General features: G+C 46.2%; 1 non-coding gene across 1 annotated transcript; it reads right to left on the bottom strand.

Moving 5' to 3' along the window:
* Positions 1–831: 831 nt before the first annotated feature.
* On the bottom strand, positions 832–906 carry Trnas-cga. Its single transcript has one exon. It is a non-coding gene; the product is annotated as a tRNA-Ser (tRNA).
* Positions 907–23,440: the final 22,534 nt, after the last annotated feature.

The following is a 23,440-nucleotide window of genomic DNA, read 5'->3' as shown; positions in this document are numbered from 1 at the left end:
TGGTAAAGAATAAACATAAAATTGTACAGATGATGGAACTAATATGCTTTCTCTAAAATATAGCTACAGTCTGGTTTCTGAGCAAGTTGTCGATAACCTTAAGCCCTCTGTATTTCTTCCCTGATAACTTCAAAGTTCCAACGAGTGTATCTCAGTCAACATTGTCAAAGGGTGTTTCTAAATCTACTAATACTATAAATGTAGATTTGACTGTATCCAACCTATCTTCTAAGATAAGCTGTGGGATAAATATTGCTAGTGTGTTTCTATATTCCTGCAGAACCCAAACTATTCTTCCCCGAAGTTAACTTCTGTTAGTGCGCAGGATTGTTCGCGGTTGGGGTGGAGGGGTGGGCTAATTAACTGATGAGACTGAGCTGAATACGATTTATTAACAAAAACACCTCTCAGATTAAGCCAGTACTCTTAGATGGATACAGAGCTGCCGGCTCGCGGTTGCAGAACGATCAGCTCAGAGGAACATGCTGGCCACCGCGGTTTCTCCAGTCATAAGCATCGGTCTCAACGTACAACTAAAACAGTAATAAGAAAACGGTCCACTTGCAATGTTCCCAGAGCCTTTATTCACAATGAACAATAATTAATCTAACAGACTATGAAAGTACTGCGAATAGTTAGAATTGAATTCAAGTAACAAAGTAATTTAATTTCCTTTAAGCTCTCAATAACTTAGATAAAAACATTTAAAACATTTATCCATACAGACACTGAAATTACTATCTTTAAACTATATCCATTCATTAATAAAAGCTTTACTCGATAAATGATTAATAAAACTGATCATAAAACTTCCTGGCAGATTAAAACTGTATGCCGGACCGAGACTCGAACTCGGGACCTTTGCCTTTCGCGGGCAAGTGCTCTACCAACTGAGCTACCCAAGCACGACTCACGGCCCGTCCTCACAGCCTCACTTCTGCCAGTACCTCATCTCCTACCTTCGAAACTTTACAGAAGCTCTCTTTACAGAAGGTACTGGCAGAAGTGAGGCTGTGAGGACGGGGCGTGACTCGTGCTTGGGTAGCTCAGTTGGTAGAGCACTTGCCCGCGAAAGGCAAAGGCCCCGAGTTCGAGTCTCGGTCCGGCACACAGTTTTAATCTGCCAGGAAGTTTCATATCAGCGCACACTCCGCTGCAGAGTGAAAATCTCATTCTGAAAACTGATCATAAATAAAATCTGAGTATAAATAATTTGGTCTCGTGGACAAGAATCAATCAAAATACGAGGTTCGTCCAGAATTTAAGTTCCGTTTCTATTTCTATCTGCGGAAGCGCTACGATCGCAGTTCCGAGCATGCGTGGCAGTTACTCTGACTCAAGGAGAAGACATGAACGCCATTTTCAGATCGCTGCTGCCGACGTGTGCTTTGTAGTGCTTCTTTATAATGTTAGCCCTAATTGCAAATGCCACCGAGTATGAAATCCGATCTGTGATTCGTTTTCTAAATGCAAAGAAAGTTAAACCAAAGGAAATTCATAGGCAAATCTGCGAGGTTTATGGACAAAATGCTACGAGTGATTCAATGGTTAGAAGATGGTGTAGACTGTTCAATGACGGACGTGATCAAATGCACGATGAATAACGAAGTCGACGCCCGGCTGTGGTTACTGATGAACTGGTTCACACAATTGAAGAGAAGATTAAGCACAACCGTAAGTTTACACTTAGTGCCCTTGCTATAGAAGTTCCGCAAATCTCTCGATCACTAATTCATGAAATTGTTACTGAAAAACTGAAATTTCCAAAACTTTTCTCACGTTGGGTACCCAAAATTCTTAGTGAACAACACAAAAAAACAACGGATGGGCAATGCACTTCAGTTTTTGACACACTTCAATGAAGAAGGCGATGGTTTTCTTTCTCGGATAATCACGGGGATGAAACTTGGGTATCCTACGACACCTCTGAAACAAAACGGCAATCAGTGGAATGACGGCACACTTCAGCCACAACAAAGGTTAAGCCTAAGCAAATCTTGACACCTCGAAAAGTCATGTGCACCGTTTTTTGGGACAGAAAAGGCATTTTGCTGATTGATATCTTACCACGAGGCCAAACAATCAATGCACATGGCTACTGCGAGACCATTAGGAAATTGCGCCACGCAATACAGAACAAGCCCTGAGAATTACTGTCAAAAGGTTTTTTTTCCACGATAATGCCCGACCTCACACGGCAAATGTGACCAAACAACTCTTACGGGAATTTCACTGCGACGCGTTTGATCATCTTCCGTACAGCCCGGACATCGCTCCTAGCGACTTTCATCTCTTCTTACAGCTAAAATCTGTCCTTGGTGGTCAACACTTCATCGATGATGACGAGCTGAAAGAACATATTACCACATAGTTGAATACACAGGCGCCAACCTTTTATGAAGAAGGCGTACAAAAACATATGCCACGCTATGACAAGTGCCTACAAAATTTCGGAAGCTATGTAGAAAAGTAGTTTAACAGTTGTAGATTTTTGTACAATAAACATTCTTTCTGTATCTGTACACGTTTGTTTTATGTAACGAAACGGAACTTACTTTGTGGACATACCTCGTACATGCAAACCAAATACAACAGACATTACACACACTGGACAACAACCACTACGAACCACACACGTGCAACACAATTACTAATGCCCACTGCATCAGCTTATCGTGCACCTTTGCAGTTTAACTCGTTATTGCCTAAACACCACAATCCGAAAAAATCAGTTTAAGATAAAGTTAAGGTAAAGAGTTCTCGCTTAATAGCCTTACTTCTCACTAAAATTACTAAAACCGCAAAAATTAAACACAACAACTTAAATTTGCCTGTGCATCACTTCTAAGATAAAGAGGTGGCACTTTGAGGCACCAGGGATTCTAAATCCATTTCTTTTATTTTATCTTTTTTTTTTTTCAAGAATTAGTATACACATTGATCAGCAGTGAGAAAGCATGCTGTCATACCGCTCCTTAACGCCTCTGTTTTACTTATAATCATGCGGTCACCACTATCACGCGCTTAGTGTTTGATCCCTATAATCCTTACGGCATATTACACCTTAGCCAATGTTCTGATTACAGCGAAAGCTCTCACTGCATCGCCCACGTTGGGCCAGACGCAAATGCTTCAGTAATTTAGCAAAATTGGATAGCCCTTTGCACAGACAACATACACTGGGAAGATGTGTGTGACTAAATTCCCATGTAAGGGTGCAAAGCAACACTGCCAGCCCCTACTGCAGTGAACAAGATAGAAAAATTAACAAACCACAACTTCCCGTAATTTCGGCAAACCAGACCAGTAGGAGCAATTAACGCGACAACGACGGAACGCCTAAAAGGGCCGCCCGCATCTCGTGGTCGTGCGGTAGTGTTCTCGCTTCCCACGCCCGGGTTCCCGGGTTCGATTCCCGGCGGGGTCAGGGATTTTCTCTGCCTCGTGATGGCTGGGTGTTGTGTGATGTCCTTAGGTTAGTTAGGTTTAAGTAGTTCTAAGTTCTAGGGGACTGATGACCATAGATGTTAAGTCCCATAGTGCTCAGAGCCATTTGAACCATTTTTTAACCTAAAAGGGCCAAACTTCGTGATGCCAGTTCACATCAGACTCTAAAAATATTAACCTTGTTCCGCGTCGATCGGCGCTGTACGAAACCAGTAGCATCTAGCCACATTCGTTCTGTACTGCCGACTGTCCAGCAGTTTATGCAGTTCTCAACGTTGGCCCTCGGTTATACAGTGAGACCAGTTTGCACTACAGATCCCGATTCTGCGTCAAAAGTGAACACTCGGATGCACAGTGAAACTAAAGGCTTCAGTAACGTATCACAGTGTACTAAACTCATCTGTGGGCATCACCCAATATCACCTTAGAATGCGTGCCTGAAAAAATCCGAGTGATTGCTGCAATGACGTCAAGAACTCCAGGTACGGGCGCACGAATTCAAGCCGCAGAAACGATGAACATCCAGATTTCTTATGTATAGTGATTTAAGTCAGTATTCTTCAGGGATTTAAGTCTTGTGTATAGTGATTTAAGTTAGTATTGTTCAACTATTACCTACTAAACTTATAGTCTGTAACAGTCACTGGCTACCTTCTTTGGTATAGGAATTTTTGCATTTTTATTTAAGTCTGAATATTATATGTCTGTCTCATTTATCCCACAAATTAGATCGAGTAGCTTTGTTACGGTTGGTTCTCGCAAGAACATTAATAATTCTAAGGACATGTCATATAACTCAGGTGACTTCTTTCGATTTAGGTCTTTTAGTGCGCTGTTAAACACTTGTCCCAGTATTGCATCCCCCATCTTATCTTCATCCATTTCTTCTTCTCTATCAATAATATTGTCTCCAACTATATTTTCTTTTATATAATCCTTCCATATGTTCCATCCAGCTTTCAGCCTTCGCTTCTTTGCTTGGTACTAGGTTCCCATTGAAGTCTTGGTATTCTTAACAACTGCTTCTCTTTTCTCCAAACAAATTCCAAATTAATTTTCGTAGTTAATCCCTTACACCACAACATTCTCTTATTTATTTATTTTATTTAATATACACTCCTGGAAATTGAAATAAGAACACCGTGAATTCATTGTCCCAGGAAGGGGAAACTTTATTGACACATTCCTGGGGTCAGATACATCACATGATCACACTGACAGAACCACAGGCACGTAGACACAGGCAACAGAGCATGCACAATGTCGGCACTAGTACAGTGTATATCCACCTTTCGCAGCAATGCAGGCTGCTATTCTCCCATGGAGACGATCGTAGAGATGCTGGATGTAGTCCTGTGGAACGGCTTGCCATGCCATTTCCACCTGGCGCCTCAGTTGGACCAGCGTTCGTGCTGGACGTGCAGACCGCGTGAGACGACGCTTCATCCAGTCCCAAACATGCTCAATGGGGGACAGATCGGGAGATCTTTCTGGCTAGGGTAGTTGACTTACACCTTCTAGAGCACGTTGGGTGGCACGGGATACATGCGGACGTGCATTGTCCTGTTGGAACAGCAAGTTCCCTTGCCGGTCTAGGAATGGTAGAACGATGGGTTCGATGACGGTTTGGATGTACCGTGCACTATTCAGTGTCCCCTCGACGATCACCAGTGGTGTACGGCCAGTGTAGGAGATCGCTCCCCACACCATGATGCCGGGTGTTGGTCCTGTGTGCCTTGGTCGTATGCAGTCCTGATTGTGGCGCTTACCTGCACGGCGCCAAACACGCATACGACCATCATTGGCACCAAGGCAGAAGCGACTCTCATCGCTGAAGACGACACGTCTCCATTCGTCCCTCCATTCACGCCTGTCGCGACACCACTGGAGGCGGGCTGCACGATGTTGGGGCGTGAGCGGAAGACGGCCTAACGGTGTGCGGGACCGTAGCCCAGCTTCATGGAGACGGTTGCGAATGGTCCTCGCCGATACCCCAGGAGCAACAGTGTCCCTTATTTGCTGGGAAGTGGCGGTGCGGTCCCCTACGGCACTGCGTAGGATCCTACGGTCTTGGCCTGCATCCGTGCGTCGCTGCGGTCCGGTCCCAGGTCGACGGGCACGTGCACCTTCCGCCGACCACTGGCGACAACATCGATGTACTGTGGAGACCTCACGCCCCACGTGTTGAGCAATTCGGCGGTACGTCCACCCGGCCTCCCGCATGCCCACTATACGCCCTCGCTCAAAGTCCGTCAACTGCACATACAGTTCACGTCCACGCTGTCGCGGCATGCTACCAGTGTTAAAGACTGCGATGGAGCTCCGTATGCCACGGCAAACTGGCTGACACTGACGGCGGCGGTGCACAAATGCTGCGCAGCTAGCGCCATTCGACGGCCAACACCGCGGTTCCTGGTGTGTCCGCTGTGCCGTGCGTGTGATCATTGCTTGTACAGCCCTCTCGCAGTGCCCGGAGCAAGTATGGTGGGTCTGACACACCGGTGTCAATGTGTTCTTTTTTCCATTTCCAGGAGTGTAGCTTAGGACAATAACACTTTATCCAGACTTTAACGGGCAGATATATCTACTTATGACTGAGGACGGCGTCCTGAGCAACATTGTATCAGTATTTACGTTGTTTGCAGACTAATGATTACAGCTATAGCAAGTCGTCTGTTTTTAGTTTGGTTAGTACCTTCAAGTACATGTGGTAAGAGCAAGCCATTAATGCTTCTTTTCCGCTGGACAGCAGACAGGAGCCGGCCGCGGTGGCCGAGCGGTTCTAGGCACTCAGTCCGGAGCCGCGCGACTGCTACGGTCACAGGTTCGAATCTTGCCTCGGGCATGGATGTGTGTGATGTCCTTAAATTAGTCAGGTTAAAGTAGTTCTAAGTTCTATGGGACTGATGACCACAGATGTTAAGTCCCATAGTGCTGAGAGCCATTTGAACAGCAGACAGGAGTTGAAGTGTGTACCTTAGGTTGCAAGAACGTCAATCTACATGGGTTGTCCAGAAATCTAAGTTTTGATCGGTCGTGAAATGGACACCACACTGAAAACCCGATGAAGCTTCGCACAGATGTGTTGGGTAGTGTCTCTTTTCAGTTGTGAGCGCACCGTGAGCGAGTAAATGTGCCTAGGACAACGATGTCTCCCGCCAAGTAGCAGGGCCCGCTGAGAGGCTTCGCCTTAATGAATGCAGACCACTAATACAACTGCCACGCACTTCCTACTTCACGGCAATTCTCAGCCGCGCTCTGCTGGGGCAGTGAAAACGCTCCTGCAGCCTTTTCGATGGGAAGTGTTTGATCACCCGCAACACAGCCGTAATTGGCTCGTCCTGAGTATCATCTCTGTTCACATGAAACGCTGGATATGGAGATAACACTTGGGCGCAGGCTATGTGCTATAGAACAGCGTAGAGAATTATCGGAAAGCACAGGCGGCTGCCTTCTATGACGATGGTGTTGGAAATTTGTTATAACGCTCCGACTATGTAAAGAATTATCTGCAAAGTGTAACTAACTCTTGCAAATAAAATGTTTCTGATTTTCACTGTGGTTTCCATATAGCGACCGATCGGAACTTACTTTCTGGACAACCCTCGTATAATGACATGTGTAGTCCACTTAGTGGTGCATTATGGTCATGCAGAAAACATCAGGTTGTAGAGTTTGTGATATGTCTGTGGGAAGACTATTCGATGCAGAGAGAAAAACAACCAACCACTCACATATTAAGGTGACACATATAAAAATGTCTACACGTATACCCGTTACACACTGCGAAACAGGATGATTTTTTCCACCATTTGCAAACTCCAGGGACTGATCGATGATTGGATATGGAACAAAAAATTGCTAATGTACCTATGTCTGGAAATGCATGGTTTCCATGCCAGAGACCATTTATTCAATCACACATTGTTACAGAGACTGCGGTCAAATACGCGCTGTACTATGCAGTCACAATTACAATATGCATGGTTTCCTCCTAGAGGGTGGCACTGTTGTTCACACGTTATGCCCTAGCGCCCTATCCTGCCATAGTGATCGGTAATGTTGTCTCCAATTCACTTCTCTTGCTAACTCATCCTGTAGTGGATGTGATACAGTGTTCTACACAATGGTCCCTTATTCAAATCTAGAGCTACCCGACATGGTGTTTACTTGCGGAAAGGCAACTGGTAGTGGACGGCGGGCAGCAAGGTTGTATCATGAGACCTGTCCCCCCCCCCCCCCGTCCCCCCCCCCCCCCCCCCCCCCCCCGACGTCGTCCACGGCGTTCAATGCTTGCAGCAGGGTTTCGCCGTTTGTCTGAGACAGGGACGTTTCAGGAAGCAGGAAATCATGAAGGACGTACACGAAATGTTCGAAAACCAGACTTGGAGGAAAATGTGATTAACACTGTGGAAGGCGACTGCCATGTCAGTACCAGGCAGTTGGCCCGCCTGTACAGGGTAAGCCAGACGACCGTGTAGAACATTCTTCATGAAAGTTGTTACCACCCTTATCAAGACCAGACTTTCCACATCGGGAGGAGTTTTATCACTGGTTTCTACACCAAGCTGCCACGATTCCGGGATTTGTGTCATCCATCCTATTCACAGATGAGGCCACCTTTACGCGGAGTGATATCTTCAGTTTTCATAACAGTCATCTGCGGAATACTATGCACAACCCCCACAGCTAACCATCAGCATCTGTTCAGCAGGAATGTGTGCGCCATGATAATTGGCGACAGTCCGCCTGCTTACCTGGCTTGTACGTGTTCGCCTACCATGCAGTGGGCCCGGGTTCGATTCCCGATCGGGTTGGAGGTTTTCCCCACCCGTGGACTGGGTGTTGTGTTGCCCTATCATCACTTCATCATCACCGACGCGCAAGTCGCCTAATTAGGTGCCGCCGGCGACCGAACGTCCCCTGTTGGTGCCTCCTGGCCAACACTACCACACAATCATTTCATTGGCCAGTCTTTTGGGACCAGTCTTTCTTCCACGTCGCCTAACGGGCCAGAACTATCTGCACTTCTTGCGGGTGACTTTGCCTCTACTGCTGGGAGAACTGCCGTTGATGAGGGTTATGTGGCTGCTCCAGCCCACTTCGCCGATAAACGTCCGGACGTATCTCAATCATGTCTTCCCTGGTCGATGGTTCGGACGAGGGGGTCCAGTGCCATGGCCTGCTCGTTCACCGGATCTCAACCCGTACGATTTCTGGTTGCGGGGCCATTTGAAAAGTATCGTGTGTGCAGAGCCCATTCCAGATCTGTATTCGTGCTGCCTTTGACACTGTTCGGATGCAGCCTGGCCGATGTGAACGTGTAAGACAAAACATGCTACGGCGCGTACACGCACGCTTTGAGGCACATGGAAACCATTTTCAATAGATAATGTAACTGTGTGTGCATGGCTAAGCGCGTATTAGAACACACTCTCTGTAACAATCTATGACTGAATAAATGGTCTCCAGCATGGAAACCATGCATTTTGGACCTTTTCCCTCAGACCTTTTTTGTTCCGCATTCTCTCTCGATCAATCCCTAGAGTTTGTACGAGGTGGAAAATATTGCCATTCATAGGATATGAACATACAACAATTTTTACAAATAATACTTCTCACCTTGTTACCATCAATATACAGTAATGGAAATAAGTATTCATACACTAGAGCGTGGAAAAGTAAACTGCCTTTATTGACAATACGAAACCAAAAACACTAATTGGATATGCACTGTACACATTGGACAGTCGCCAATGCAGGTATGCTGGTATATAGAACGAGAATGAACAAACCTTTACAAAACAAAATACAAAAACGTCTGCCAAGTTCTCTACTGCGCTATGAATTATTCAAACACTAACTAAAAATGACACTTCTAACAAAGCCAGAACATGTGATTTGAGACTTTCTCGGCGTATTCCATTCGTGAAATCTTCTCGGGTGATCAGCCGAGTAAAGGCGTCGTCTTCTCGCAACGTTTCGAAGGGTTACGTACCCATCATCTTCAAGCGAAGTGTCGAGATGCTGTGTTGCGAAGTCCTATAAAGGCTCCTGGACCAGTGACTGATTCCAGGCGCCGACCAATCAGGTACCTGCGGAATCGGCCGCCGCGCCAGTGGTGGGGGGTTCGCGGCGCGGACCGGGCGTCGAGTCCCTGCCGGTTCCTAATACGTCTGTGGCCGCTACCGTCTTCGTGCCGGAGCGTTCTCTTCTAATTTTAGTTATTGCGGGATTCCAAGCTGTACTAAGTTGGAAACCAGTGTCTCGATTGATCAGGTTGCTGTTCAACCGAATTTCTACAGCCTCTTTGAAAACTGAATCCCAAAATCGTTTAGCGTCACACAGCTTCTTCGTACCCTCAAAGAGGAAGGTGTGTCCTTCGATAAGGCTATGTTCCGCTACCGCCGATTTTTCTGTCTGACCAAGGCGTACATTTCTAATGTGTTCCGAGCGCCTCTGCGTGATGCAGCGCTGCGTTTGTCCGATGTATTTCGTACCACATTCACATTCAATACTGTATACGCCCGGAGTCTGCAGTCCTAGGTGGTTTTTGACTGAGCCAAGTATGTCCTTAATTTTACTTGGGGCATGAAAAATTGTCTTGATGTTGTGTTTCTCCAGAATGCGGGCAATCTTGGCTGTTGGCGGTCCCGCGTATGGTAGAAATGCCAGGCATCTGGTCTCATCTTCTTCTTCTGGTGTGTCTACCTTCCTGCTCATGTGTAGGGCGCGCGAGATTTGCGTCTCATTATAACCGTTGCTGCGGAAGGTCTTCCTTAGGTGTTGTAACTCTGCAGGTAGGCTGTCATCATCACAGATAGACTTGGCCCTGTGCACAAGTGTGTTAAGCACTGAGTTGCGTTGTGCTGGGTGGTGGCAACTCTGTGCATGAAGGTATAAATCCGTATGTGTCTTCTTCCTATACACAGCGTGACCCAAGGTGCCATCAGGGTGCCTCTTGATTAGAATGTCAAGGAAGGGCAAGCTTCCGTTTTCTTCCACCTCCATGGTGAATTGTATGTTGCTGTGTATGCTGTTGAGATGTCACAGGAAGTCTTGCAGGTTCTCTCTGCCATGTGGCCACACGACAAAAGTGTCATCCACATATCTGTAAAATGCTTTAGGTTTCAATGGGGCGGTGTCCAGGGCTATGTCTTCAAAGTGCTCCATGTAAAGATTAGCGATGCCTGGAGCTAAGGGGGACCCCATGGCTACACCATCCACTTGTTCATAAAATTTGCCTCCACACTTGAAGTAGGTGTTTGTTAACACATGCCGGAACAGCTTTATTGTGTCCTCACTAAAGCGTGTTTCGAGCAGCGCTAGGGAGTCTTCCAGCGGTACTCGTGTGAAGAGTGAGGTGACGTCAAAGCTGACAAGAAGATCTTCTTTATCCAGGCGAAAGCCTTGTAGTACCTTCACAAACTCCGCCGAGTTCTTGACATGGTGCTCACAGTGACCCACGGTCGGTTTGAGCAGTTGTGCTAGGTACTTGGCTAAACCATATGTCGGTGAGTTGATGGTGCTCACTATGGGTCGCAAAGGAACTCCGTCTTTGTGGATCTTAGGGAGCCCATATAGCCGTGGTGGTGCCGGTGCTCTGGGGTACAGCTTCCTGATGACGTCCTTTTCCAGTCCAGAGTCATTGAGCAAGGCGATGGTCTTGCGAGTCACGGAAGCTGTCGTGTCCTTGTCCAGTTGCTTGTAGGCAGTATCTTGTAGCAGTGAGTTTATCTTCTGCCAATAATCTTCTTTCCTCAGTATCACCGTGGCATTGCCTTTGTCAGCAGCTAGAACGACAGTGTCCTCATCCTCACGTAGGGCCTTAAGAGCCTTCCATTCAGCAGACGTTATGTTCTTGGGCATTTTTGCCTTCTCCAGGACCCTGCACGTCTCTCTCCTAACTTCCTCAGCTGCCTCCGTAGGGAGGCCGCGCACGGCTTGCTCGATGCTGCTGATAATGTCTCGCTTAGGTAGTGTCCTAGGTACTGGAGCAAAGTTAAGTCCTCTCGACAGCACTGATATTGTGGTCTCGTCCAGTTCTTTGCCTGCCAGATTGATGACAGTCTTGGCATTGAGGTCCCCCTTAGCTCCAGGCATCGCTAATCTTTACATGGAGCACTTTGAAGACATAGCCCTGGACACCGCCCCATTGAAACCTAAAGCCTTTTACAGATATGTGGATGACACTTTTGTCGTGTGGCCACATGGCAGAGAGAACCTGCAAGACTTCCTGCGACATCTCAACAGCATACACAGCAACATACAATTCACCGTGGAGGTGGAAGAAAACGGAAGCTTGCCCTTCCTTGACATTCTAATCGAGAGGCACCCGGATGGCACCTTGGGTCACGCTGTGTATAGGAAGAAGACACATACGGATTTATACCTTCATGCACAGAGTTGCCACCACCCAGCACAACGCAACTCAGTGCTTAACACACTTGTGCACAGGGCCAAGTCTATCTGTGATGATGACAGCCTACCTGCAGAGTTACAACACCTAAGGAAGACCTTCCGCAGCAACGGTTATAATGAGACGCAAATCTCGCGCGCCCTACACATGAGCAGGAAGGTAGACACACCAGAAGAAGAAGATGAGACCAGATGCCTGGCATTTCTACCATACGCGGGACCGCCAACAGCCAAGATTGCCCGCATTCTGGAGAAACACAACATCAAGACAATTTTTCATGCCCCAAGTAAAATTAAGGACATACTTGGCTCAGTCAAAAACCACCTAGGACTGCAGACTCAGGGCGTATACAGTATTGAATGTGAATGTGGTACGAAATACATCGGACAAACGCAGCGCTGCATCACGCAGAGGCGCTCGGAACACATTAGAAATGTACGCCTTGGTCAGACAGAAAAATCGGCGGTAGCGGAACATAGCCTTATCGAAGGACACACCTTCCTCTTTGAGGGTACGAAGAAGCTGTGTGACGCTAAAGGATTTTGGGATTCAGTTTTCAAAGAGGCTGTAGAAATTCGGTTGAACAGCAACCTGATCAATCGAGACACTGGTTTCCAACTTAGTACAGCTTGGAATCCCGCAATAACTAAAATTAGAAGAGAACGCTCCGGCACGAAGACGGTAGCGGCCACAGACGTATTAGGAACCGGCAGGGACTCGACGCCCGGTCCGCGCCGCGAACCCCCCACCACTGGCGCGGCGGCCGATTCCGCAGGTACCTGATTGGTCGGCGCCTGGAATCAGTCACTGGTCCAGGAGCCTTTATAGGACCGCGCAACACAGCATCTCTACAAGTTGTACACACAAGGGTTTCCCGGGAGCATAGTTCAGCTCATTAAGAGCTATCTCACGAATAGGACTTTCTCCGTCAAAGTAGAAACTGCCACCTCCACCAGAAGGCGTATTCGTGCCGGGGTGCCACAGGGATCGGTCCTGGGGCCCGTATTGTACAGTTTGTACACTGCGGATACCCCGACGGCCCCCCTGGTGCACACTGCGCAGTACGCTGACGACACAGCCTTCTACACGAGAAATGCGAACAAGGACCTGGTCATCCGTAGGCTACAAAAGGTTTTAGATGACACAGAAACTTGGGCCCGTCGCTGGCGCATCACGATCAACTCCGAGAAGACGCAGGCAATGCTGATTACCCGCAGGCTCGGAAGGCGCGAACCTCCTCAACGTCCCCCCCTCCACCTTCACCTAAATGGAATCCAACTCCCCTGGCGCAGAACCGCCAAGTACCTTGGCGTAACCTTGGACTCTCGTCTTACGTGGAAACCCCACATAGACGAGGTCCACAGGAAGGTCTGCGCCAGAATGTCCATTCTATACCCTATCCTGAACACAAACAGCTCCCTTCCCTTCCCAGTAGCAGTAAATGTTTATCAGGCCCTGATCCGGCCAGTAATGGAGTATGCGTGCCCTGTCTGGGGATACGCGGCGAAGCAGCACCTGGACAAACTCCAGAGGCTGCAGAACCGCGCCCTCAGAAGGGCACTGCACCTACCTCTTGGATTCCCCACAGACGACTTGCACGCCGCAGCCGAAATCCCACTCCTGAGAGAGCGTTTTCAGGATCTGGCAAGGGCTTTCTATGAGGGTTCTTCCAGATCCGAAAACGCGCTCATCCACTCCCTAGGTCGGTACGACATGTCCCGCGATAAGCATAAGCGCCCTATGACGATCTTCGACGACTAAGTCGAAGAGAAAATCCCAAAACCCAATCCCTAATCCAGTTCCTTCCCATATAACACCAATCTTCTCGCCTACCTCAGGCAAGTACTAGACTCATTCACAACAAACATCACAAGTCACAGACACCAAAAAACTATAGAAAAAAAAAAATCACACACACACGTTCACAGGGGAGTAAAAGCCGAAAGGCTACAAACTCCCCCACACACACTTCCCCAAAGAGGGGAAAGTAAAAGATGTGAGCAGCAGCAGCATCTCGACCAGAACCCCAGGATGAAGAACATGAAGAGGTAGTCAGTCGTCAACTGGCCGTCTTCCTCAATGCTGAGGAGGACCCAGAGGACGAACCCATACTTTTTGCCCCCGAGGACGTGGCAAGAGTAATCAGGTCCCTCCCTACAAAAAAGGCGCCAGGGCACGACAGTGTCACAAACCAGTTAGTCAAAAAACTCCCACCCACAGCGATCACACACCTCGCGAACGTCCTCAACGAGATTACTCGTTCCCGTGTTTTCCCAGCTTGCTGGAAACATGCGGAAGTGGTCGCGATACACAAACCAGGGAAAGACCCTCTATTCCCGCAGCACTACAGGCCGATTAGCCTCTTGCCAACACTCAGCAAGATCTATGAGCGCCTCCTGCTAAGACCCATACAAGAACACATTACCAGAGAGCAAATTCTGCCGGATTTCCAATTTGGGTTCCGGCAGAACCACTCTGCCCCACAGCAGGTCATGAGAATGGTTGAAGCAGCCACAGAGGGCTTCAACCACAGAGGCTACTGCGGGATAGTGCTACTAGACGTAGCCAAAGCCTTTGATTCAGTATGGCATAGAGGGCTACTCTACAAGTTGTACACACAAGGGTTTCCCGGGAGCATAGTTCAGCTCATTAAGAGCTATCTCACGAATAGGACTTTCTCCGTCAAAGTAGAAACTGCCACCTCCACCAGAAGGCGTATTCGTGCCGGGGTGCCACAGGGATCGGTCCTGGGGCCCGTATTGTACAGTTTGTACACTGCGGATACTCCGACGGCCCCCCTGGTGCAGACTGCACAGTACGCTGACGACACAGCCTTCTACACGAGAAATGCGAACAAGGACCTGGTCATCCGTAGGCTACAAAAGGTTTTAGATGACACAGAAACTTGGGCCCGTCGCTGGCGCATCACGATCAACTCCGAGAAGACGCAGGCAATGCTGATTACCCGCAGGCTCGGAAGGCGCGAACCTCCTCAACGTCCCCCCCTCCACCTTCACCTAAATGGAATCCAACTCCCCTGGCGCAGAACCGCCAAGTACCTTGGCGTAACCTTGGACTCTCGTCCTACGTGGAAACCCCACATAGACGAGGTCCACAGGAAGGTCTGCGCCAGAATGTCCATTCTATACCCTATCCTGAACACAAACAGCACCCTTCCCTGCCCAGTAGCAGTAAATGTTTATCAGGCCCTAATCCGGCCAGTAATGGAGTATGCGTGCCCTGTCTGGGGATACGCGGCAAAGCAGCACCTGGACAAACTCCAGAGGCTGCAGAACCGCGCCCTCAGAAGGGCACTGCACCTACCTCTTGGATTCCCCACAGACGACTTGCACGCCGCAGCCGAAATCCCACTCCTGAGAGAGCGTTTCCAGGATCTGGCAAGGGCCTTCTATGAGGGTTCTTCCAGATCCGAAAACGCGCTCATCCACTCCCTAGGTCGGTATGACATGTCCCGCGATAAGCATAAGCGCCCTATGACGATCTTCGACGACTAAGTCGAAGAGAAAATCCCAAAACCCAATCCCTAATCCAGTTCCTTCCCATATAACACCAATCTTTTCGCCTACCTCAGGCAAGTACTAGACTCGCTCACAACAAACATCACAAGTCACAGACACCAAAAACTATAGAAAAATCACACACACACGTTAACAGGGGAGTAAAAGCCGAAAGGCTACAAACTCCCCCACACACACTTCCCCAAAGAGGGGAAAGTAAAAGATGTGAGCAGCAGGCAGCATCTCGACACTTCGCTTGAAGATGATGGGTACGAAACCCTTCGAAACGTTGCGAGAAGACGACGCCTTTACTCGGCTGATCACCCGAGAAGATTTCACGAAAGCCAGAACATGTTTAATACTTCTTATACATACCCTTCCGATGTATTACTTCTCGCAACCTCCGTGGCATGGAATGGACCAATTTTCTTGTAGTTTCCGACGTGATACCTTCCCATTCTCGAAGGAGAGCCTCTTTCAAAGAGGCCTTACTACGCATGTCGTGTTTTCTCACTCGTGTTTCCAGCTCACTCCACAAGTTTTCGATATGATTCAGGTCCGGACTCTGAGCAGGTGTTTTAAGAGTGTGTGGAGTGTTGTAGAGCAACCACAGCCGGACAATTCGCGCCGTATGTTTGGGATCATTGTCCTAATGGAAATAATAATTTCTAGGAAGACCCAAGGCGTCAACACTCAGTTGTAAGTTCTGTTTTAGAACGCTCATATACACAAATCTGTTCATGGTACCTTCCACAAACACTAATTTTCCGACACCGGAGGCTGACTTACAGCCTCATACCATCACTCCACCACCTTCGTGCTTCACCGTAGGTTGAATGTTGTTTCGGTCGAGGTCTGTATTCGGTCTTCTCCAGACCAAGATCCTACCATCATTGTGCACGATGTTAAATCTGCTTTCATCACTAAACAATATAGTATCCCAGAAGTCTGCTGTCTTGGATACATGCTGTTTCGCGAATTCCATCCACCACTTCCTGTTCTTTTTGCTGATGTAGGGCTTTCGTCCGGGACCCTGGCTCTGTAGCCCGAACGATTGAGAATGGTACGAACTGCCCTTGGAGTGATGTCCTTTCGGAAGTGGTCATGTACATATGGAGATAGTCCCGACTCTGTCGCTTTCAGGTTTTTCTTGATGATTCTTAGTAACGTTCTGGTCGCTCTTGTTCGTGTCGTTCACTGTTTATTATTACACGTCTGTCCTTACATCGCTTAATGATAGATTGCACAGTCGCTCGCCTTCGTCCTATGATGTTCGCAATTTCGGCATACGACTTGTGTTGAAGATATTTGGCGACAACGATGTTTCGTTCCTTAATGGTCGTTCCCTTCCCCTTGCGCCCCATTCAGTTGTTCCACGGTACCAACGTCCGACGTGCTGTTGCCTCACGGCCGCCACACGATTGCACAAGTGTGGCACGCACTCCGGGGCTGCGTCAGCCGTTTGTTTGGCTGAAAGTAGTTCGCTGTATGAATACATTTTGCCCTGTCGTATACCGTGCGGAGTGTAATATATTTTATTTTCCCAGAATATATTCATGGCATATGGGAAGCTTCATTACCAAGAACATGGTTATCTGACGCTACATCATCGCACTTATTCGTATCGGCGCTGTGGGTGATTTACTATCCCAACACACCATCGTATTTCCATGATTGTATAGAAAATGAACGTCGTGTCTTTCAAAGTTAAGAAGCTTTTCCTTACACAAATCATATGAACTAAATAACCACGTAACAAGTACAAACTTAAATTATCATTAAAGGTTTAATCATGTTTCAGGGAACTTAGATCTGTCTGGAGTGAGAAGTAATGAACAGTTTTGAGTTCGCCTAGTACTGGTTTTACACACGCCAATAGAAGATACAGAACGTTACCTCAAGTTGTACAGTAATTCTAAGACTGTACTAACACTTAACAGGTGTACCGTTTTATTGGTAGTCATGTGGTCTGCCCTAAACCTATTCATGGTGAGAATCTCCTCCCGCACAAGGTATGAGGAATATGGTGCTGAACAGGCTAGTAGCAAAGTACCAAATTTTTTCGAATTAATGTCCTTAGTACACAGCGTCGACGATTTCGCTTTTCCCTTTTCCTTAACTTCAATGCATCAATGGTAATAACAGTGCAGAACATGTTGCACATTTTTGGCAAGCTGGTCGGTACGTTCGTTGCCCCTCATGCCGATGTCATATTGTGCACATCCACATAGCTTTAATCTGTGATAGCTGCATCAGCTTTTGTAGATGCTTCACGTGGATTATCTTCCAGAGAACTACCGCAAGTTTCAGTTCAAATGCTCAGTTCTTAGTGTCAGCTCTTAAAAATCTATGAGGGAACTTATTTCAAACCTTAAACAACTTTGGATGAGGTGCCGCCGCCAGTAAGCTGTCCAAAACAAAGACAAATTACAATGGCATGGTATTTCAGTTTATGCTTTTGGACGAGTAAGCTTTTTAATATTTCCGTCCATTTCATCCAATTGAACGAAGCCCAAACAACAGGACTATCTTAAGAAGCCAAACGAAGAGAACTGCTTCGAAGATGCAGTTGATAGTTGAGTTATTATCTAATTACACAAAATGGTCTACCATGTAACACCAAACTTTCGTCAATACCGATGCCGTCTGAAAACCGGGCAGGGACTTCTCCTCTTTTTCGTAGTAGTGCCATAACTGAGAGAGGCCGGTAACCTGTTGAAAGACTGACTAGGAATGTGGACAGGAAGCGGTGATTGAATGTGGGAAGGTACCACATGTTTATACCGCACAACCTGCAGCGTCAACGGGCGTACAGGGAAGCGAAGACTGTAATCTGTGCGCTCTGGCAAGGTCGGCCCCTTGCTTAATGGCACAGAGCAGCTTGGCGGCAGGCCGTTAGGCGTCTCGTTCGACGGTTTGGCCCCCGTCTCCTGCACTCCCACAGTATTCCTCTAACGCAATAGGCCTGTGATATAGTCCGAGATGAAACTGAGAGATACATGGCAGAGTCGTACTGGTTCCGGCGATAAGGCATAAACAGGATCTACGAAACGATCATAGGTAAGGGCAGACCAAAACTCACGAAAATAAACAAATGGCAACGTGAATGGGACGAACTTACTAAAGATATGGCATATTCCCTGAAACCAGGATACAACTAAAATCGAGAACTTGATTTCGTTCATCGAAATCGATGCTTTTGTCAAGCAACTCTAGTCATGTCTTTTTTCATATCATCAACGGTCGTGGTTCCCTTCCACCTGTTGAAAATGAGGAATCGCCATTAACTTTTCATCAGTGTGGTAACTTTATGCTCCACGTTTAGTGAGGCCGGTCTCTCAGATCAACGCAATAAGCAACTGATAAAACATAGTGCTTATTAGTATTTCAATTACAAACAAGAACGGAACAGCTGCGCAATCATCAAATGTGACGGTAAATAAAAATTAAATAAATAAAATTCAGGTATTTGGTGAAACAATTAATACGTACGACATGCTAGCACACAACCGAGAAAAGAGGGAGAAACAAGCAATACTTTTAATCACTTACACCGATATACATCAGTCTATGTTATAAATTTAAGAAACTTTGAATAAACGAGAAAATTACTTGTACAGTTATTTCTTATTTCACACTTTGCACATATTCACGGTCCTTGCACAAAACTTCAGTATCTTCAAGACACATGTATTCTTTGCACTCTCTGCAGTGACTTCGTTTGCCTGTTTTGTTTTGTTGCACGTATACGGCATCTGCCGAAGTTGCTAGCAGGCGCTTTGTCTTGTTGCAATATTTGATCTACTTTGCAGACCTTAGAGGCTGTCTCAAATAAAATACAAAATTTTAAATATGTACACCTCAGGATTCATAACAAATCCATAAACCTTAGCCGGCCAGTGTGGCCATGCGGTTAAAGGCGCTTCAGCCTGAAACCGCGCGACCGCTACGGTCGGAGATTCGAATCCTGCCTCGGGCATGGATGTGTATGATGTCCTTAGGTTAGTTAGGTTTAAGTAGTTCTAAGTTCTAGGGGACTGATGACCACAGCAGTTGAGTCCCATAGTGCTCAGAGCCATTTGAACCATTTGGACTAACCAAACAGCAAACGTATTGAGTTAAACATACCTTTTAACTAACAGCCAACAATGTTTTAGCACTACAAAGTTGGTGTGACCGCTCTAGGGGCCCGAACAGTGCTTTCGTCACGATACCGATCTGATTAAATCGTGGCGTATAGAGAAATGTCAACGAGAAGGGTACACGGCAGAACAGCTCGCCCACCCCATATGGTAGAAAAATAATCAACAATGTAGAAAGAGTCGACTGCGAGACCGTGCCACATTAACGGAATGTTAAGAAATGTGTGCCTATGCACAGGTCGGGACTCACGAGAAAGTTGCATTAGTTTGCCCATTTATGAAAGACATTAGGGAACAAATTCCTTCGAAAGACTTCTGTAACCTTCTAAGAACCCGGAACTAAGGTAATCAGTGAACATAACTGGCATATAACTTCTAAAAGAGAGGTACGCCATTTCCTCACTTGATAACTTGCAGTGATTTATGTTACTTTATTTACAATATTATTGTAAGTACTGTGCAGAATTTGGTATTAGTATTACAATACAATGTTATTACAAGTGGTGTGCAGAATTACGTTTTAAAATTAGAACAACGGGAAACAGAAGGCTTTCGTCACCGTTCCTCACAAGCGTCTTCTAACCAAACTGTGTGCCTATGGAATATCACCTCAGTTGTGCGACTGAATTCGTGATTTCCTGTCAGAAAGGTCACAGTTCGTAGTAATGGACGGAAAGTCATCGACTAAGACAGAAGTAATATCCGGCGTTCCCCAAGGAAGCGCCATAGGCCCTCATTGTTCCTGATCTGTATTAACTACGCAGGAGATAATCTGAGTAGCCGTCTTAGATTGTTTGCAGATGATGCCGTCATTTACCGTCTTGTAAAATCATCAGATAACCAAAACTAATTGCAAAATGTTATAGATATCTGTATGGTGCGAAAAGTGGCAATTGAGCCTGAATAAAGAAAAGTGTGGAGTTATTCACATGAGTACTGAAAGAAATCCCTTAAAGTTCGATTACATGATGAGTCACACAAATCTGAAGGCTGTAATTCAACTAAATAGTTAGGGGTTACAATTTCAAATAACGTAAACTGGAACGACCACATAGATAATGTTGTGGGTAGAGCAAACCAAAGACCGCGATTCATTGCAGAACACTAAGAAGGTGCAACAGGTCTACTAAAGAGAGTGCTTATACCACGCTTGTCGCCCTATTCTGCAGTATTGCTGTGCGGTGTGGGATCCGCATCAGTTGCGACTGACGGTTGATTTTGAAAAAGTTCGAAGAAGGGAGTGTCACAGACATTATACGTGAATTGGATTGGCAATCATTAAGACAAAGGCGTTTTTCGTTGCGGTGGGATCTTCTCATGAAATTACAATCACTAGTTTTCTCCTCCTTGGTACACAAAACGGATCAGAACACTGTTGCAGAAACAACGAAACAAACATGCCAAATTTAAACAGGCGCAAAATCCCCAAGATTGGCGATCTTTTACAGAAGCTCGAAATTTAGCGCGGACTTCATTGCGAGATGTTTATAACCGAAAAAGTTCAAAAAAAGGCAGCATGTTTTGTATTATCGCGAAAAATGGGAGAGAGTGTCACAGAAATGATACAGGGTTTGGGCTGGACACCATTAAAAGAAAGGCGTTTTCCGTCGCGATGGAATCTTCTCACGAAATTCCAATCACCAACTTTCTCCTCCGAATGCGAAAGTATTTTGTTTATACCGACCTACAGAGGGAGGAACGATCACCACGATAAAATAAGGGAAATCAGAATTCGTATGGAAAGATATAGGTATTCACTCTTTCCGCGCGCCATACGAGATTGGAATAATAGAGAATTCTGAAGGTGGTTCGATGAACCCACTGCCAGGCACTTAAATGTGATTTGCAGAGTATCCATGTAGATGTAGATTGCGAAGACATTCTGTTGGCACCCACATACATAGGGAGAAATGATCATCACAATAAAATAAGAGAAATCAGGGCTCGCACAGAAAAATTTAAGTGCTAGTTTTTCCCGCTCGCCGTTCGAGAGCGGAACGGCAGAGAGATAGCTTGAAAGTGGTTCATTGAACCCTCTGCCAGTCACATCATTGTGAATAGCAGAGTAATCACTTAGATGTAGATATAGAGTACGGACTTACGACGGCTCGAGTAGTGCTAATAGTCAGCCTGAAACACTGAATGCGTGTATAATGTAAATGAAATAGTAGAAGATAAATGGGGAGTAGTTTCTTATCTTTAGTTTGTGGTGGTTACCACTTGCATTAAAACGACTTGCAACAGAAGTTCAAGAGGCCACATCTAGACGTAATACTTGGGTGTGTCGAAAAGCAATGACTCCGACTTTTATAAAAAAATACTTGAAACTTTTTAAACAAAATAAATATTATTAACAATCGTTCGTCAAGTCATCAGACCACTGCCATTTTATGGAGCTTGTAGTGCGGATGGGATGCCGCTGTTTGTTTTACTTAAGACTAAGGGCCACAACTTGTCTAATTTCAATATTATTTCTTCTTTTCTGTTAAAGTTGTTTTTGTGCTTTTGAATTTTTATGGGCTCTGTTTATATTCTAGTGCACTAATGATTAGATCTTGCTAAAACCACAGTGTGAGACAAATGAATTTTGTGGTTCCCTGGTCCCAGTGCATAATCTGCTACTGCTGTTTTGTACCTCTTGCCCAGGCAAAAACTGCTCTTGTTTTCAAAAAAAATGGTTCAAATGGCTCTGAGCACTATGGGACTCAACTGCTGAGGTCATCAGTCCCCTAGAACTTAGAACTACTTAAACCTAACTAACCTAAGGACATCACAAACATCCATGCCCGAGGCAGGATTCGAACCTGCGACCGTAGTGGTCTTGCGGTTCCAGACTGCAGCGCCTTTAACCGCACGGCCACTTCGGCCGGCCCTTGTTTTCCTTAAGGTGGGTGTCGATGCCAGAAAAGAAGACTCATCAAAACGTTGAGTGACCGTGTTAAAGGAATTAATGATTCATCATTTAAGAACTGCTTTCGGAAGAAACAGCTACTCTGACAAAGAGGTAAATAGGACACTACACCCTGAAAATGTCTAGAGCTTCTAATGAAAAAAGAATCAAGTAAAGCGAAAGTTTTCCTTCCATTTGCAAAAACTGTCACAGATCGCATTAGCAGAGTACTCAGATAACACGATACTAACACACTGTTTCAAAAAACAAGATAGATAAGAATATTCGAACACTGCAGAGAACCTACGCCGGTCGTCTGCAAGGCTGATAGTCCACAGTGTGTCCCAGGAGGAATGCTCAACATTCAGGGATGTCAGGAAAGATCATTCGATGCTAAAAGGGTCTTGTAAACATGGGGCCTAAAATGCGTAGCTTAAGAGCTTGACCACCCTTGCTACCGTGAAACACATATCTTCTGTCATCTCGGAGAATCGGGTTTTCTGCCGGTAACCAGCATCGTACTTACCGATATTTCAATCGCGTGACTCGCAGACTTCATGAGGTGCTCCCTGAGGCTGAATCCAGTGTTTTTCCTTCATTTTTTAACAATTCTTAAGGAAGAGGGCTGGCTTTTCGAGGGCAGAATGACCTTAGCTTAAGAACATTTTACTGTATGAATTTTTTATTGACGTTACAACTATATTTATAACTACATTTAGGAATTTTGGGAGAAGGGGCACTATAATTAGCTCTTCATCATGAGGTACGGTCCCATTTAAGGCACAATAGAGTTATCCGCTCTCGAGAATGAAAAGTTTAAAAAAAACTGAATTCAGCCCAGGGAGCACATAATGAAGACTGCGAGTTACGCAATCGAGTATCGTGAAAGTACGACGCTGATTTTTCGAAGAAAATTCGGTTTTCCAAGACCATAACGTCTGGCCAGGGACGACTCCAAACCTACACATATTTTCTGTCAACACGTGCTCATAGTTCTTTCTTAGGTATAAATTTTAGAGCCCAT

The sequence above is a fragment of the Schistocerca piceifrons genome, chromosome 8 (assembly GCF_021461385.2).
Source record: "Schistocerca piceifrons isolate TAMUIC-IGC-003096 chromosome 8, iqSchPice1.1, whole genome shotgun sequence".
In the NCBI taxonomy this organism is placed as follows: Eukaryota; Metazoa; Arthropoda; class Insecta; order Orthoptera; family Acrididae; genus Schistocerca; species Schistocerca piceifrons.
Note: the sequence above shows the minus strand (reverse complement) of the source record. Positions and strands in the feature narration are given on the sequence as shown.